Consider the following 12,388-nt stretch of genomic DNA (forward strand, 5'->3'; position numbering starts at 1 on the left):
TTAAAAGTTACTCTTTTAAAAACAGTTTAGCTGCTGTTTACTGAAAAACATAAAACATATATTTAAAAAAGGGTAAAATTTATATACATTCTCCTGTTAAAATGCTCCAATGATTTTAAAACAGAACTTGTAAAGTTTATAAATCTTGTAAATGTAAAACTTAAGTAGTTACTCCCCAACGCTGGTTCTGTGGTTCCTTGCTGCATTTAAATGCAGTTTGTAAATCTTTTTCAAATTCAAATTTCAAACTCTGTTTTGCAAAGAAAACACAGTTTTCAATCCAGAAAACTGAAATGAACTACAAACCTGTTCTTCTAGTTACTCAACAGCACAAAAGACATTTATAATGTCTTTAAAATTTTAGATGTTCTGACTCACACATTTGATTTAATATTAGTTAACTGCAGTGGTGCTACAGTGAAATGTAATATTTTAAAAATTAAAAAAAAAAAAAAAATACTTAGATGTCTACTCACCAGCGCTTGTTCTGCAGTTCTTCGTTGTGACTCACTCACATCTGAAAGTTTCAACATCTGAAACTCTCAGGATTTGGAGAAAGCCTGTGAAGCTGAAGAAGTTCAACAAACCAAATCACTGTGGCTGCCAATAGTTCAACATCAAAAGAGCTGGCATGCTTATAGTGAAGAAATGACAGAGCGGTTTGTGTGCAGGCATCTTTGCTTTTATAAGCAGAGCGAATACAGTAGAGCTTTTTGAGGCCACACAATCCAGGGACAAGGCAAACAATTCAAGGATTGATTCTTGCTTAACTGCTCTGAACAAAGAGGGTAATTTCGCATCTGAAGGTAAAAATATCCCGCTTTTGTGTTTGTTTGTTTATATGGCGAATGCAGAGCATTTGACGCAATAAACACAAAGCGCAGTGTTTCCACTCAATGCAAATCACACAGTTCGCACGGCCTTCACTGTTACAACCAAATAGTGTTTTGCACAAATGCACGGGCAAATTACACTTAACCTAAGTCAGGCAGAGAAAAAAGGGTGACGAATGGCAGTAGGAAATACATTGGTCGTGGCAGCTCGCTCAGACCAGAGCGCTGCAGTGAAGATCGTTTGGCAGAGCTCATCAGAGTGACCCAACCACATCAGAGTAATGGTCACTCTGACGTCCTGACATTGACGGATCGCTCTCGTTCTTCAGCCGCAGACACGTGCGCCATCAGTATCGCAGTCTGAATAAGCTCCAAAGGAGTTTCCCTGCATATCCTACTCAATTTTGTTTGTTTAAGTCTGAACAGCAAGAAACCAAATTAAATGGACTGAATGGAATGGGATTCTTAGTCTGAATAGTCAAGCTGGATTTCGGAGGATGCAATGTGACTAAATGTGAGATGCCATAGAAGCAAACAGAGCCACATTTTCCTTTTTTATCATCATCACTACCGAAACTGGTACTAAATACTAAAAGATATTGCCAACTCTGTCTAAACAAGCAAATAGGATCAGATTTAAATTACTATTTAAAATATAACTTAACAAAAGTTTTAGAAAAAGACCATTTTTAGTCTGAATGCTCATATAGAGAGCAAGTAAATGGTGCCAAATTTTTATGGGCCAAGCACCGAAGGTTCGAAGGCACCTATTGTATCCATTGGCGTTCTTATTATTATTCTTCCTTCTTCTTCTTCTTCCGTTTCTTCCATTTGAGTCTATGGCCGCCCATAGAACCACTAGCAGGAAAGTTGTGAAATTTGGCACACTGATAAACGACAGTCCCATCATTAACCATACCAAATTTGGAGTCTCTAACTCAAACTCTCTAGCACCACCTTGTGGCCAAAAGTTATAAAGACATTTACAAAAATGCTAATAACTTCTGCTTACATTAGCCTACTTAATTTGACTCGGATCATCCTCAGACCTTGCTGGCAAAAAGTTATGGATTGCGTGTCGATATATACAAAATGGTTTTCGTTTAGCGCATCAGCGAATTTGCTGGAAAGATGCCAAACTACATCTGAGGCTGTATCTCTGCAAAGCTTTGACATACTGACACCAAATTGTATATGTGCCATTGTCACCTCACACTGACCACACCACATCAATTTGGTACCAGCGCCAATTATTGGTCAGAAGTAATACACCATTCATTAAACATTAATAATGAAATTTACAAAAATGCTAATAACTTCTGATTGTATTAGCCTATTGTAATGAAACTGGTCTCAAAACATTCCTTGGGTGATGTCGACAACAAACATACCAATTATACCAATGTTGGCCGAACTTCCTTTCTGCCATTTTGATTAATGTACAAAACCTACTTGTTCAAACTCCTCCTAGACTGTTGGTCTGATTTTCACCAAATTTGAATCAAATCATCTTCAGACTGTGCTTAAAGGAAGTTATGGATTTTGTGTCGATAGACAAAACCGTTTTCGTACAGCACCACCATACATTTGAGGCATGATGCCAAAATGACTCTGAGGCTGTATCTCTGTAAAGCTTTGACATAATGACACCAAACTGTCATTGTGTGTGTGTCATTGTCACTTCACACATAACACGTCACATCGACTTAAAAACAGCACCACCTATTGGTCGAAAGTGATAAGCCATTAAATTACATGATTAGTTGTTGTATTTATGATTTTTCAGCCATTTCAACTGACATCATCCTAAAATGGCTTTAATTACTCATTGTTATAGTCGGTCTGTTGCTCCTTGCCATGTTTAGCTCCTCATTCTGCCTCTTTTGTGCTTGGCCCCGCAATTGCTGCTTGCAGCTATATTACTTTTTTCGTCATTATCACTACCGAGACTGGTACTTAATACTAAAAGATATTGCCAACCCAGTCAGATCGAATTTCAAATATGATCCAAAAAATATTTTTATAAAGACTGAATGGTCAAACAGAGCAAGTAAATAGATCATTGTCATCTTCACTACCAAAACTGGTATTTAATACTAAAACTACACTGATAACACTGTCTAAACAAGTCATTCGAAATGGAAATATGATTCATACAAGAATTGTTTCTTTAGTCTGAATGGTCAAATCAGAAAGCAACTTGACTGTAAATGTTAGATGTCTTAGACATGAATGGAGCCAAATTTAATTTTTTTTGTTGTTATTATCACTACTGATATTGATAATACTGTAAAAACTAAAAGATTCTGACAACTCTTTTTTAGTCTGAGTGGTCAAAAAGAGCAAGTGAATGGAGCCAAATTTAATTTTTTCCCTGTCATTATCACTACCAAAAATGGTACTAAATACAAAAAAATATGAACAGCCCTGTCTAAAAAGAAAGCAAATTGGATCAAATTTAAAATATGATTAAAAAATAGTTTTTTGTATTCTAAATGTTCAAACTGACCAAGTAGCCAATATATATATATATGAATGGTCAAATAGAGCAAGTATATAGACCCACATTTTCCTCTTTTTGTCATTATCACTACTGAAACTGGTACTTAATACTAAAAGACTCTGACAACTCAAGTCTAAAGAAGCAAATTGGATCAGATTTAAATTTACAATTAAAAAAAAAAATGTTTAATCACTAACAAAACAGGTACTAAATACTAAAAGAGATTACCAACACTGTCTAAACATGCAAATCAGATCAGTTTTAAAATATAATATATACAATATAAATAACATATATAATATAAATAATACAACATATAGAGCCAAATTTTGTTGTCATTACTACAGCAACCAAATTTGGTACTAAATACTAAAATATATTAACAACCCTGCCTAAACAAGCAAATCGGATTTTATTACTTATTTTATTATTAATTGTGCCACATCAAATTTTAGCGCAAAATCACCTAGAGTCTACTTTTTCTATGCAAATTGGCTAATTATAAACACGTCTTGTTCAGAAATCTCAATTAAAGTAATCCACACCACTCTAGTCCATTAGTTAATGTCTTGTAAAGCCTAAAGCTGCATGTTTGTAAGAAACAAATCAATAAAGACTCACAAAGACATTTTTAAAAATCCATAATCCATAATAACGCTTCCAGCAGTGACAAAAAATCCATCTCCTGTTGTCTCTGACGTCAAAATCCAGCCACACATTTGTTTAGAGCTGTTTTGGACTGTTTTGACTTGTAAACGGTACTTGTGCAGATTTCTCTCCTGATTCAGTCCAGACCACTTTTTCACTGGAGGAAGTGTTATTATGGATTCTTTTGGCGTCTCAAGATGTTAACTGATGGACTGGAGTGGTGTGGATTACTTGTGATGTTTTCATCGGCTGTTTGGACTCTCATTCTGACGGCACCCATTCACATCCATTGGTGAGAAAGTGACGTAATGCTGCATTTCTCCAAATCTGATGGAGAAACAAATTCATCTACATCTTGGATGACCTGAGGGTGAGCACATTTTCAGCAAACTCACTTTTTAGAGAAAAACAAGATAGAACATCTCAAATTATTAACGTGAGAATAAAAACCCAGACGTTAAAGGTTACCGTCACCTCTTCACCCACAATTACTCCGGGACTGAAGGATGAAGGACGTCGAGTTGCCAATTATTACAATCGAAACTTTCCTGAATGCATCTGTGAAAGTTTCTTGTCTGCGCAAGTTGGGTAATTACAGATAATTGTCGCAATCACGGTTAGTTCAGCACCTGCATTATCTGAGAGGAGCATTTCAACATCTGAAATAATGCTTTGGAGATGGATGAGGGGGGGAAATAGATTAAATAAACGTCGCGAGACGTCACCGCCGCCTTCCGTACCTGGGCGTGCTGGCATAATTACACGGCGAATCCAGCGACAAGAATCATCACACCAAATGAAGGCCGTGTAATCGCTACCCCAATCATAAGCAACGTAATTGCTCTGACAATCAGGGTGGCACTTTTCGGAGGCATGGGAAACGCTCGACGAGAGGGGGAGAAAAGGCCCGGCGTGACAGCTTGCGTGAAATTGAAGCTCTTTTCTGGGCTTCCGTGTAACGAGTTTGGGTTAAATTGCTCTAAATTACTGGTTTCCAAAAGCGATTTGATTATATTGCATGTTACGTAACTTTGGGCTGCGTGAAAACAAATATTTGTAAACTTAATTATGGCTAATGTTTCTTCTCTGAAGAAAAGCGCAACACGGCGAGTCGGCGAGATCGTTCCCGGCGGATTGAACCTGTACCTGCCATCTATTTCCCACATGACGTCACAGACTTTACAATACTTTCCATGTAATGCTAACATCTCAACATCTATTGTCTAAGATATTTGTTTCTTCCCGTTGAGGTGGTTTTTGTATGGACATGTTATTTTACAGGTTTAAAGACAACGTGAAATGGCTTTCACAAGTAATTTAACGCCTTTCTGAGTGAATGAACATTGAATGGAAAATAATGCAGTGACTCGACTGTATCCATAAAGAGTTTATTGGCTCACAAAAACACACTGTTCCCTTTATAAAAGGGGTGTTTACTAAATCATGTAGTAAATAGAATGGATTTAGATTTCTTTTCTTTTTTTTTTAAGATTCCTGCATAACAGTAACTATCAATTTTATAATATCAAATAACATAATATAATATAATATAATATAATATAATATAATATAATATAATATAATATAATATAATAATACATTTATAATATAGTTAATACAGTTCTATATTATTATTATTATTATTATTATTATTTATTTATTTATTTATTTATAATTTTTGGCTTTAAAACTAACAAAAAATGTAATAAAAATGCTAAACACATTAAAACCCTAACCCTAATTATTGTTTAATATAGTTATAATAAATGAATAAATGATTTTATGATCATAAACAAAACTGAATATACACACACACACACACACACACACACACACACACACACACACATATATATATATATATATATATACATTAATAATAAGAAGAATAAGAATAATAATACATCGATATATGATATATGACATGAAACCTGCAAAATCCACCTTCATTTAAATTATGAAATTAAAATTAATTTAAAATTTACATTAAGAAATTTAATAGTGTTATATTTCAAATGTCTCGTTTAACTTTGCAGCCTCAGAAATATTTAAAATAAATTGAATAACTAAATAAATAAATAATACAAATAAATAAATAAAATAAAATAACTTACAGCAATACATTTTACGTGATATAATAAGAAGAACAGTAATAATTTGATATATGGTATAAAATGACATGTGACACCTGTACAATCTACCGTTATTCAACCTGAAAAAGATGAAAATTAAATGTAACAATATTAAAGTATTTCTCATTAAACAAAGATACTTACAATATTTACAACTTACAATAACAGATTCAAAAGTAAACTCTAATGTCAAACTAATGAAATAAAGCAGAACCTGTAAACTCCAAACCCATAATATCCTCGCTAATCATCTACCTGAGCAGCGCGTTTGGCGTTCGCCGCTGGCCTGCAGTCATGTGAGATGATTGTGGTTCGAATCAGCAGATGTGTCCCCGTCCCCTTCCACACACGGGCTCCTGGGTGACGTCCTCAGACAAGCGTGCCTAATAAGGGCCCATCAGCAGCGATTACAGCCGACTCTGCCAGCCAGATCCCCTGCAGTCTCCTGCTGGCGGACGGCCATCGTCATCGCGGCCCTTGCGCTGCAGATTCCCAGCAGTGATTCTGGGAGAAGCGCAAACAGAGATGGGCGAGATACAGCTGGAAACACGCCGTGATCAAACGCACCTCAGATGCAGAGTAAGAGCGTCTGCCAAAAGCGTGAATGTTCAGTTTAGCGCCGTGTGGATTTACCCATCAGCCACTGCAGTCTCACAGCAGCACGTCTCATTTTCCTATAGAAAACAAACAAACAAAAGTCTTAATATTACTAAATTGCATAGTTTAGCTGTTAATGCTAACACTAAGCTAACAACCTGCTAGTTAATGTGTGAGCTTCTCATTTCTTCATACCCTGAAAGTACTTTCACAGCTGATTAGCTTAGCGTTAATAGTTTTACAGTGCGGTGTTGGTTAGCGGCTAATGCTAGCAACAACAACGAGCCAGTCTGATGAAGTCTAGCCAAAGCGTGAGGAAGTTAGCTTTAGCGAAATCATGTGTGCGTGTCATTTGCGTCTAAACTGTGAAGTTGGTATGCTAGCTGCGCTCCAGTGTCAGTGTGAGGGTGAAATACTGTGCTTTTACTCTGTCAGTGTGACTGTTTGGAGGAAGTGCGCTGAAAAACTGACCATCTGCAGGTTTTACATAAAGTTCTGCTCCGTCACAGTTCTGCCTGGTGTTAATTAGACATGAGAGAGTCGAAAGAAGGGCTGGGAAGGAACAGATACACAAGACACCCACAATGTTAACTTCAAAATGAGGCCTGTTTGGGGGATTTTTGCTTGTATTTGGATGTTTTCATGATGATAGCTTAGACGATATTAGCTTAGCTTGTCCAAACTGGTTGTTAGTCAGCCCAGGTTGGTTATTTGCTGGTCGATCAAGCAACTAAGTCTGAAAAACTAGCTTAAACATTTTTGTATTAGCATAAACAGCTAACCTATAGGGTTTAGCAAAACTATATAAGGGTAACTAATCTCCTAGCTTAGTTGATATTAGCTTAGTTTACAATACTTGTAGGGTATTTTATGTATAAAGAAGTGAGATGTGCGAATACTGTATTACCATGCTAAAAAAATCCAGTTTAAGATGTTAGTTGTGTTTTGCAACCTAGCAAGTGGTTCTAGCTGGTCATTAGCTGGTCCAAACTAGTTGTTAGTGAGTCCAAGTTGATTATTCACTACACTGTAAAAAAAAAAAAAAAAAAACACAATTTGTTGAGTCAGCTTAAAATAATTTGTTACCCTGCTGCCTTAAAATTTTAAGTTCAGTCAACTCAAATAAGTTTAGTTAACTTGAAATGTTAAGTTGTACTAAGTGACAACTTAAATATTTTTGTTTGTTAAACTTTAAAATAAGGTAAGTAACCCAGCTGCCTTAAAATTTTAAGTTAAATCAACTCAAGTATCTAAGTTGTCACCTAATACAACTTAACATTTCAAGTTGAATAAACGTTTTTTAAATTGACTGAACTTAAAATTTTAAGGCAGGCAGGTTACACATTATTTTAAGTTGACTCAACAAATTGTTTTTTACAGTGTCGTCTATCAGCCACCAAGTCTGAAAAACTAGCTTGACCACCTTATTCCCTGCTGAAAGAAAACAGCTAAAACCAGCCTAGGCTGGTTGGCTGGTTCTAGCTGATTTAAGTTGGAAGTAGCTGCTTTTAGCTGGTCTCCCAGGCTGGCTTTAGCTGGTCGTTCCAGCTGTTCTCTCAGCCTGACCAGTTAAGACCAGCCTGGTTGACCAGTTAAAACCAGCCAACCAGCTTAGGCTAGTTTTAGCATTTTGTTTTCAGCAGGGTTTTCAGGATATTTTTTACATAAAGAAATAAAATACTGCGTATGCTGCCTTGCCTTGCTAAAAAGTCTAGTTTAAGATGCTAGCTGTGTTTTGTAAACTAGCAGGTGGTTCTAGCTGGTCATTAGCCAATTCAAAAGGGTTGCTAGTCGGTCCAAACTGGTCGTTGGTCAGTCAAAGTTGATTATTTGCTAGTCAATCAGCCACCAAGTCTGAAAACCCTGTTGAAAAAAAAAAAAAAAAACAGCTAAAACCAGCCTAGGCTGGTTGGCTGGTTTAAGCTGGAAGTAGCTGGTTTTAGCTGGTCTCCCAGCCTGAGCAGCTAAAACCAGCCAACCATCTTAGACTGGTTTTTAGCTTTTTTTTTTTTTTTTTTTTTTTTTTTTTTTTTTTTCAGAAGGGAAACTAGCTTAACCACCTTAAGTTAGCCATAAGTTAGCTGTTGGCTGGTCTACCATTACCTACCTGCAAATAAAGAGTTTTGCAAGGGTACCACAAAACTGTAACTCAAGTCATGTCATCTCTTTAGTATTTCACAGGGTTGGACATCTTCAGCTGGACAGAAACATTAAAAACAATGCAAAAAGACAACATGCAGTATGATTAGCATTAGTAAAAATTAGCATACAGTATAGAAAGTGCTCAACTGTGGTGAGATCTTAGAAATTTTTAGCAGAATAGGTTCAGAAGTTCCTGTAATCATATAAGCTAACTTCCTCTCACTAACATGTTGTCAGTTTAGTTTTAGCATTAGCAGCTAACCTATAGGGATTAGAAATATTATAAAGGCTAACAAATCTGCTAGCTTACTTGATGTTAGCTCAGTTTACAATACTTTTAGGGTATTTTATGTATAAAAAATGCAATATGTGAATGCTGCATAACCTTGCTAAAAAAATCCAGTTTACGATGTTAGTTGTGTTTTGCAACCTAGCAAGTGGTTCAAGCTGGTCATTAGCTGGTCCAAACTAGTTATTAGTGAGTCTAAGTTGATTATTCATTAGTCGATCAGCCACCAAGTCTGAAAAACTAGCTTGACTACCTTAAGTTAGATGTTAGCTGGTCTACCGTTAACTACCTCCAAATAAGGAGTTTTGTAAGGGTACCGAAAAACTGTAACTCCAGTCATGTCGTCATCTGTAGTATTTGACAGGGTTTGACATCTTTAAATGGACAGAAACATTAAAGATGATGCAAAAAGACAACATGCAGTATGATTAGCATTAGTAAAAATTACCATACAGTATAGAAAGTGCTCAGCTGTGGTTAGACGGATCTAGGAAATTTTTAGCAGAATAAGTTCAGAAGTTCCTTCTTCTTCACAATGACTAACACGTTGTCAGTTAGCATTAACTACTAAGCTACAGGGCTTAACAATACTATAAAGAGTATCTAAACTGTTAGCTTAGTTGATGTTAGCTTACTTTACTATACTTTTTAGGCTATTTGATATATAAAGAAATGAGATATTATGTATGCTGCCTTACCTTGCTAAAAAATCCAAGTTGTTAGCTATGTTTTGCAACCTATCAACTGGCCGTTAGCTGGTACAAACCATTTGCTAGTTGGTCTAAACTGGTCATCCCTGGTGAAAAAAACAGCATATGCTGGTAGGTATGTTTTGATGCTGGGATGCTGGTTAGGTATGTTTTGGTGCTGGTTTAAGCTGGTCCTTTGCTGGTTTATGCTGGTCTGTGACCAGCAACATGACCAGCATAAACCAGCAAAGGACCAGCAAAGGACCAGCTAAAACCAGCATCAAAACATACCTAACCAGCATCCCAGCATCAAAACATACCTACCAGCATATGCTGTTTTTTTCATCAGGGATTAGTCAGCCCAAGTTCATTATTAGCTGGTTGATCGGCAACCAAGTCTTAAAAACTAGCTTGACCACCTTAAATTAGCTTTTAGCTGATTTGTGGCTAGTCAAAGATGTTGTACCATTAGCCTCCTGCAAAGAAAGAGTTTTGTAAGGGTACATTAAAGCTGTACATTGTATTTGACAGGGTTTTATCTCTTCGGTTGGACAGAAAGATTATACAGAAAGACAAAATATTGTATGATTAGCATTAGCAAAAATTAACTTACCATGTACAAAGTGCTCAATTGTGGTGAGATAGATCTTAGAAACGTATAGCAGAATGGAATGATGGGTTGAGAAGCTCCAGTATTCGCTAGTCGATCAGCCACCAAGTCTGAAAAACTAGCTTGATCACCGTAAGTTAGCTGTTAGCCAATTTGTTGCTAGTCAAAGATGGTCTACCAGTAACTACCTATATATAAACAGTTTTATAAGGGTACAGTAAAGCAGTAATACATATTAGGCAGAGTTTGACATCTTCAGCTGGATGGAAACACTAAAAACAACACAAAAAGACAATCTATCGTATGATTAGCATTAGCAAAAATGACCATACAGTATAGAAAGAGCTCAGCTGTGATGAGAAGGATCTTAGAAATTAATAGCAGAATGAAATGATGGGTTGAGAAGCTCCTGTAATGAAATGCAGAGAACCACGCTCGTTAATTAATTCATCTGTTGAGCCATCACAGGTCACAGGCTAAAGCGCTAAAGCTAGTGCCACCCAGACACCTCGTAATTACATGCTTCCCTGCTTATTGGCTAGCACTTATTCTTTTTAATTACTTTGGTGTCCATGCAAAAAAAAAAAAAAAAACACATTGAAGTCTGCTAGCACTGAATGTCACCGGCAATCTGTTTCGGGATGAGATGATAATTTATGGTTAGCATGAATAGCATTTAATATTTGCCCATTTGTACAGTAAGTGTTATGGTACACATAACATCCAAGGGTTGAAGTAATAATTACAACCTTTTGAAAAAACGGTTCAAAAGTCACGTTGGCAATGCTAATGCATTCTTCAGCATTGCTATTCTGATGCTAAGATGCTTTGCTACGTGGCTGAAATGTATTAGAGCTCGTTGAATGGCTGAAAAATAGCTGAGAATTTTTTAGGCATGTTTGCAAAAGAAAAACATGGATAACAAGCCTTTGTAAATATTTTATTGACGTGCCGCATTGATTTCTTTAATCTATAATAGCGCTCTGAGCTCTTACTTGCTGTTCTGCCGTGTCTAATATGTGTCTTTGAGCACGTTTCTGAGGTGGAACCGGTTCAGATGTGGCCGCGGGTGATAAGAGCCCCTCTCCACCTGACGCCCGTTCTCCGCTCGCTCCTCGTTCCCCTGCTCTCCGGAGCCTCGGCGTCGAGACCTAATCCTGCTCGCGTGGAGGCGGCATTTTGTTGAGAGCGAGCTGACATTGACCTTCAGTTTTCATCCTACCAATTTCTCTGTTCTTTCAAGGAAGCATGAATCTAATTTAGGCCTGGGAGCTTCACGGCGCTCGTCTTTGATCTTCGGCTCTCGACGAGTACAAAGAGCGAGGGAGACGTCGAAAGAGAACGGCAGAAAATCAAGAGAGAGACAGGGAGAGAGAGAGAGAGAGGAAATAATCCCACTTCCTAGAGCTGACAAAGCGACACGTCTGTATGTAGAATCACAAATTTTGTACAGTATTGCGATTTAAATGAAGTACCGGAGGTGAAATATTGCGCCTATGTTAACATAAAATCAGAACTGTCCCTGCCTGCTTTCCTTAGTCATGTTTTTGGTTATACTGTGAACAATACATTGCTACAGGTTTATTCCAACAAAAGAACGTCATGTACAAAATGTTTAAAAAACGTTTGTGGTACACAGGTTTCCTCATGAAAACTGCTGTCAGAATTTTGCATGGTAACACATTAGCTCAATGAAGTTAACATCACATCATGCAATAAAAAATGTCAGAATTTTACATGCTAACATGTTAGCTTAATGAAGTTAACGTCACAACATGCGACAAAATTCATGATGTGCAAATTTTACGTTAACATATTACCTTAAAGTTGACACCACAACATGCGACAAAATTCATAATGTGCCAATTTTACATCTTAACACATCTTTTACATCTTAGCTTAAAGTTAACATCACGTGACAAAATTTATAATGTGTGAATTTTGC

At 36.7% G+C, this 12,388-nt stretch overlaps 1 long non-coding RNA gene across 1 annotated transcript; it reads right to left on the minus strand.

Moving 5' to 3' along the window:
* Positions 1-6,141: 6,141 nt before the first annotated feature.
* On the minus strand, positions 6,142-8,909 carry LOC127153194 (uncharacterized). The gene is made up of 3 exons (XR_007825216.1): positions 8,821-8,909; positions 6,750-6,790; positions 6,142-6,620 (listed from the first exon to the last, which is right to left on the minus strand). It is a non-coding gene; the product is annotated as an uncharacterized LOC127153194 (long non-coding RNA).
* Positions 8,910-12,388: the final 3,479 nt, after the last annotated feature.

Source organism: Labeo rohita, chromosome 22 (genome assembly GCF_022985175.1).
Source record: "Labeo rohita strain BAU-BD-2019 chromosome 22, IGBB_LRoh.1.0, whole genome shotgun sequence".
In the NCBI taxonomy this organism is placed as follows: domain Eukaryota; kingdom Metazoa; phylum Chordata; class Actinopteri; order Cypriniformes; family Cyprinidae; genus Labeo; species Labeo rohita.